The sequence below is a fragment of the Saccostrea echinata genome, unplaced genomic scaffold (genome assembly GCF_033153115.1).
Source record: "Saccostrea echinata isolate AGI-Se365-2 ecotype Australia unplaced genomic scaffold, CSIRO_AGI_Sech_v1 ptg000028l, whole genome shotgun sequence".
In the NCBI taxonomy this organism is placed as follows: domain Eukaryota; kingdom Metazoa; phylum Mollusca; class Bivalvia; order Ostreida; family Ostreidae; genus Saccostrea; species Saccostrea echinata.
The window spans coordinates 12,637,485-12,643,116 of record NW_026889777.1 but is presented as its reverse complement, the minus strand read 5'-3'; the positions used below and the strand labels follow the sequence as shown (position 1 = coordinate 12,643,116).

General features: G+C 29.5%; 1 long non-coding RNA gene across 1 annotated transcript; it reads right to left on the bottom strand.

The window, feature by feature from the left end:
• Window positions 1-2,389: 2,389 nt before the first annotated feature.
• On the bottom strand, window positions 2,390-4,505 carry LOC133193767 (uncharacterized). Its single transcript, XR_009722004.1, has 4 exons — window positions 4,335-4,505; window positions 3,052-3,132; window positions 2,814-2,954; window positions 2,390-2,686 (listed from the first exon to the last, which is right to left on the bottom strand). It is a non-coding gene; the product is annotated as an uncharacterized LOC133193767 (long non-coding RNA).
• Window positions 4,506-5,632: the final 1,127 nt, after the last annotated feature.

Below are 5,632 nucleotides of genomic sequence, written 5' to 3'. Positions count from 1 at the left end.
TTGAGCTTGAATACTGTTCGTTATCTCCATATATTTCATTCTCAGCCCATCCTAGCTGAATTTTCGGCATATATATTAATTTAAAACAGAAGTGTCTGTGATATAATATTGGTGTTTATAAAATATTTTCGTTTGAATTGAACTTGCAAAATTCATAATTTGAGACTGAGTAGATTTTACACATGCATGGGATTGAATGAAAGAATTCTCGTCAGAGAGAACGTGCATTGCATTTAAAATTGAGTTTAAATAAACATTTTCTAGTCATTATTCCATTGCAACTTAAATCAAGTGATGAATTTACAAACTTAATATATTATTGTTTTCATACATAACAGAAGGAAAGTTTTCTGTGTCTTCCGTATTTCTATTTATAATGCAGTGCTTGTCAAGGGCAATAACTCTGATAGCCTATAGGTGTCCAAATAGATCAATGTAAAGTTAATCTTCGTGAAACGTAGCAATATAATACAATCATATCTGCGTACCACAGAAAAAAAAATTACAGATATTTATATTTTTAAATGTCTTTGTGTAAGATAAAACTACAAATAAGGAAATAGCTTCATATATTCATCAAGCCATTTGCTCACTTGATTGAGCTGGTTTTTCTGTGAAGCAAACCTTCCCCCGGAATCTTTAATTTAATAAAGCTTCCCCATAGGAATAATTGCAATATAGCCGCACACCTTCTTTTGCTTCTGTATTATGAGCGTTTTTTTTAAGGAGGGTGGATTCCACAAAAGTCCTGAAGAATTGTTTAATATATGGACACAAAGGTTAATAAAACAAAAAAATGAAAACAAAAAGGGGGCAAAATGCATCTTTTGAACTTCGATATATTTAATATGACATTCCCACCTGTATTTGCAATTTACATATAACCTTTTGTGCGTTTTCCTCGAATATATTTAAACTTGAATGATCAGGAGTCATGGCTTAAAATAAGTCTTACAGTATAAAAATGATACATTTAAAATTGTGATAAAGAAAAAGGTCCAAGTTACTTTGCACTATAAAATTTGTAATTTTTACGTACTAAGAAATACCATTTTGCTGGCTTTAAGAATAAAGGAAAGTATTTAAAGTATGCATCAGATTGATCAAAGTTATCTTATATATTCATAAAAGAAAACCAAAAGTAGAGATGATTGATGTAAAAAATTTTTTAGATATTATTAAAATGTGTTGATTTTAAACTAAAAATGTATTTATTTTTTCATGGACAATTACAATTTTTCAGCTCTGTACGTAACAATTGACGATATAATTTTTGAAAGTGAATCTAACATGCAAATCTGCATTAACCAAAGCAATCTTACTGCAGAGATAAACTCAATGTAGTCTGTATGGGAATCTAGGAACGCAAACATAACAGTTCTTTAATGTTAGGAAAAAGTGATGAAAATTTAAAAAAATAAAAAATAAATAAAAACCACTCACATTAAGGATGAATACTTTAATGGCCAACAGTACATATATATCTAAATATATATGTACATGAACATTTTGAAATTCAGTATTTCTTTTTGTTTTGTTTTTGGTCCTCTTATGTAAGATGGGATATGGAGTGTAATCTGAGCTATATTTGCTTGCATCAATGATCAGTGATATATACTATGGAATCATTATATTTCGTGGTGACTCAATATTAATGGAACTCCTGGGTTCCCTTCATCCGAGTATTTACACCCTCCACAAATTTATAAACAAGGGATTCAGAGTAATTTTACCTTTTAAAGATGCGATGAATACACAAAATTACGTCTGCACGAACACGTAAAATTTTAGCGATCCACGAAAATTGACCCCCATGAATTTTAATGATTCCACAGTAGGTTCAAAAGGAAATGAAATGATTTTTTTGTTTCTATTCAAATTACATTCAAATTTTTCAGTAACTTTCTTTTGACACATGGCCATTTTACGCAAACATATGCAGAGTTTTGTAGTAACCTTTAAATTAAATAAAAATGAGGATTTTAATTCAATTTATCTTTGAATATGGGGAGCAACTTAGCAGGTGTTCACAAAAAAGAACTCTTTAATAAAAAGTTTGTACTTTATTTGATAACTATACAGCAAAAGAAACTGTGTAGCATATTTAAGGCACTTGGTGTATCTTTGCTATTTTCATAGCAGAATTATTTCAGTCTTTTTAATATGAGATTGTTCTGATTTGTGGAGTTTTTAAATAAAGTTTACGTTACTGCTAAATGAAATAATGTCAAAATTGAGAATTACTTTTCCAATTTCTTACTTGTAATACAATACGTATTTGCTCGCCATGTTCGCCTATCTTCTTTTGAATTTGAAGATTTTACGAGTGTAAAAATATAAATAAAAACTCTCTAACAAAATGTTGATGTTTTTATTGATAATTGCATAAGAGAATCTGTAACATATTAAAGGTTCTGCCATTGCTCAAACTCCAGAGAGATTCTACCATCTGTCTTTTCACCTTTTTCAGTGTTACAACATTGAATTCCCATACTATGGTGCTTTCTTCTCTGTTACTTTCGTTTCTTACCTACAGAGTTTGTATTCTCTGCAGGTACAGCATTGAGGTAACTCCAGGGTTTCCAGTTCAAACCGATGATTGTGAGGACAGAATACCCAGACATTGAAGTAACGGTGTCGATCAGGCAAACAGGCACTTGTTACGCGGGCTCTCTTGGAGCAACCCCTGTGATGTATTAGAATACATGTAAGTTAATTGCTCATAGAAATGCAAAATATTACCCCCCCCCCCCCAAAAAAAAAAAAAAAGAAAGAAAAGAGACTGATAATACATATGTATTAGTACTACTTACCGTTGTCTGTCACAGTCTGCGTATGTTATACATTGCCGTTGTGGAAATACAACATAGCATTTTTTTCCATTTTTGATTATCTTTGTAACGTACTTAAACTTGTGTCGGCAGACGTTTTTCAGTCCAATATTTGACAATTTGCTGAAAGATTTTTTTTATTACTGATTAGTTAAAATTAAATTATAAAGCAGATATATGAATTGATGTAACATGGAAAGGAACTAAATAGTCTATTTACCTCGGATTGCAGTCACACGATTCTTGATCAAGAAACTTTTTTATTCCCGGTCTGCATTTTAATGCACGCTGAATCTTTCTCCTGAAATATATTCAAGCATTGAATTCTTCTTTTTGGCATCAAAAAATAAGAATTCAATGCTTATATTTACCTTCTCTAATTTTCTTCATAATTGTTTATTTCGTTAATCTTTATTATGAATTTAGCGCCTATCAGAACTGGTGTGCTTAATAGATATGAAAGCCGTTTGTGACGTTGGAAAGTTAAACAACACAAATGAACATTTCTAGAAAAAAAAGACAAATTCATCTGAAATGTACAGTTGTTGTATTTTACATTAATTTAACAGGGTAGTTGTTTTTTTTAATTATTAATATGAGTCAGAACAATGTGCATTTTGGTGTTCCTAGATATTGAAAATGCATATAGTTCCTACTGTGTATTCTACCGCGCGATGACAAGGTTTTGCGTGTGTTATAGAGATTTGAACGTCGTAGATTTCTAATCGATTTCATAGAGAAAATTACACTGAATGTAAATATTTTTGGGTGTGGGGCTGAGGGAAATAATACTGGGAAATATGACTGTTTTATGAACTTCAAATTTCATCAAATTAGAAGTAGAATTTCATTTTAAAACGCGGCGAAATTCTCTCTCAAAATCAGTATGTTGAATGATCAAGAAAGAAAAAGCTTAATCCCATAAATATATGCATTACATATATATTGCGTATTTATTTTCATACATTAACTACATGAATACTGAATTCTTTGGTATAACAAGACATTTTAATTATTATAAAATATTTGAACTTTCCTTCAAAATAACACATGTATCTAAATTTCAATGATTTCAATTATAAATACTAAACAAAATCACATCAGGGCAACTTATTATTTCTTAGATAACGTTTCAAGTTTTAAGAAATATATTAGCAAACATAACTTTTATCAAATCATAAGTAGCATGCAATTTTAATATGCCAAAGGAAATATTAAGGTCTCAGAAAATTAGCATAATGACAAAAAAGCTTCATATCGTAAGATACATGTATTTTTATCATTTAGCGCATTTTTGATACATGCAATTTTATGAAATCTATAAGTATAACAAAATATTTAATACGCATCACAAATATAAATTTAATCTTATAATAAAACCATAAGCATTTGCTTAACATTTGAGTGCTATCAATGCAGATTGGATATTGGCAATGAAAGTTTACAACTATTTTTTTCTGAATGTGACATACATGGACTAATTTAAATGAAGTGAATTCTGACCTGATTGACAAAGATTGACCGTCAGACTTGACCTTCAAATTCGGTTTCGTGGGCGCAGACTTCCAGCATTCCTTTTTCTTGTCATATGTCCCTCTTCCAAATTTTATTTCATCACATTTCCTCTCAGAAGCATGAGTGAAATAAGCACCAAAAAGGAATGTAGCAATAAAGAACCAAGCGCACTGAAATTAAGGTTTTCACTATAATATTCAATATCAATATGATAAAATTAAAAGCACTTGAGACAAATATACTAACTAGTAATAGTGAAGGGACATTCTGGATAAAGAGAAAACAAAACCAAACTTCAATGTATGGATACGAGTTTGTCATTATGGGATTAAGTACAACAAATAAATATTTCGCACTCAAGATAACAGAAAAAAAAATTCAAATTTTTATGGAACATTCTTAGAGTTTAAAAAAGTTTTTTTTTTCCCTTGGTAAATATAAAAAAAAAACATAAAAACAACTTACGGTTTGCTTTACTTTGACAGTTGAATATTACGAATTTAATTTTACAAACTACATTAGTTAAGTAACATTTTGTTCATAAATACGTACACCGTCAATTTCTTTCAGAAGAACGATTTAATTCTTTAAATGTTGTAAGTTAATAAGAAAAGAACAAGATACAAAAGCTTACCTTCATGATGGCGGACCTTTAAGCTCTACAGAAGCCAGTGAAGTTAAGATTTTCATACGTATCCTTTATATATCTTTTTTCTCATTATATAAAAAAAATTAAAATATTCATTTGAAAAACAGTCACGAAAGACTTTTTCACACTGAAAATATAATCTGCATTGAAAATCTGTTTCGGGATGAAGGATACAGATTCCATGAACTTAAATTCAGCAACCATGAAAGCGACCTTTAATACGGTTAAGAAATACTAAACCCTACAGATTTTTTACCCTTAGATCACTGTTTAGAATGCTGAAATCTATAGTAAATTAGTTTTCATACAATATGTGGTATTCCTTTTATTTCTTAATACAGTTCTGTCATCAGGTTTATAATCTTAAGCTATTTTGCCAGAAAAATATCGATATTGTATATAAAGCTTTATTTCTTTGTAGCCGATGATTTGTACTTAATTGAATTTTTAACGCAAACAAACAATACCTTAAATGATCAAATATCTTTTCAAGATTTCTAGATACAGATTGTATTTAAAAAGGCATAATTCAAGTTTCTCATTGCAGATTATATTCAGAGAAGGAAAATTGCTAACTTTTAAATAGGAATACAACTACATAAATATTTGAAAGAAAGGTATTTCTTATATATTTTCG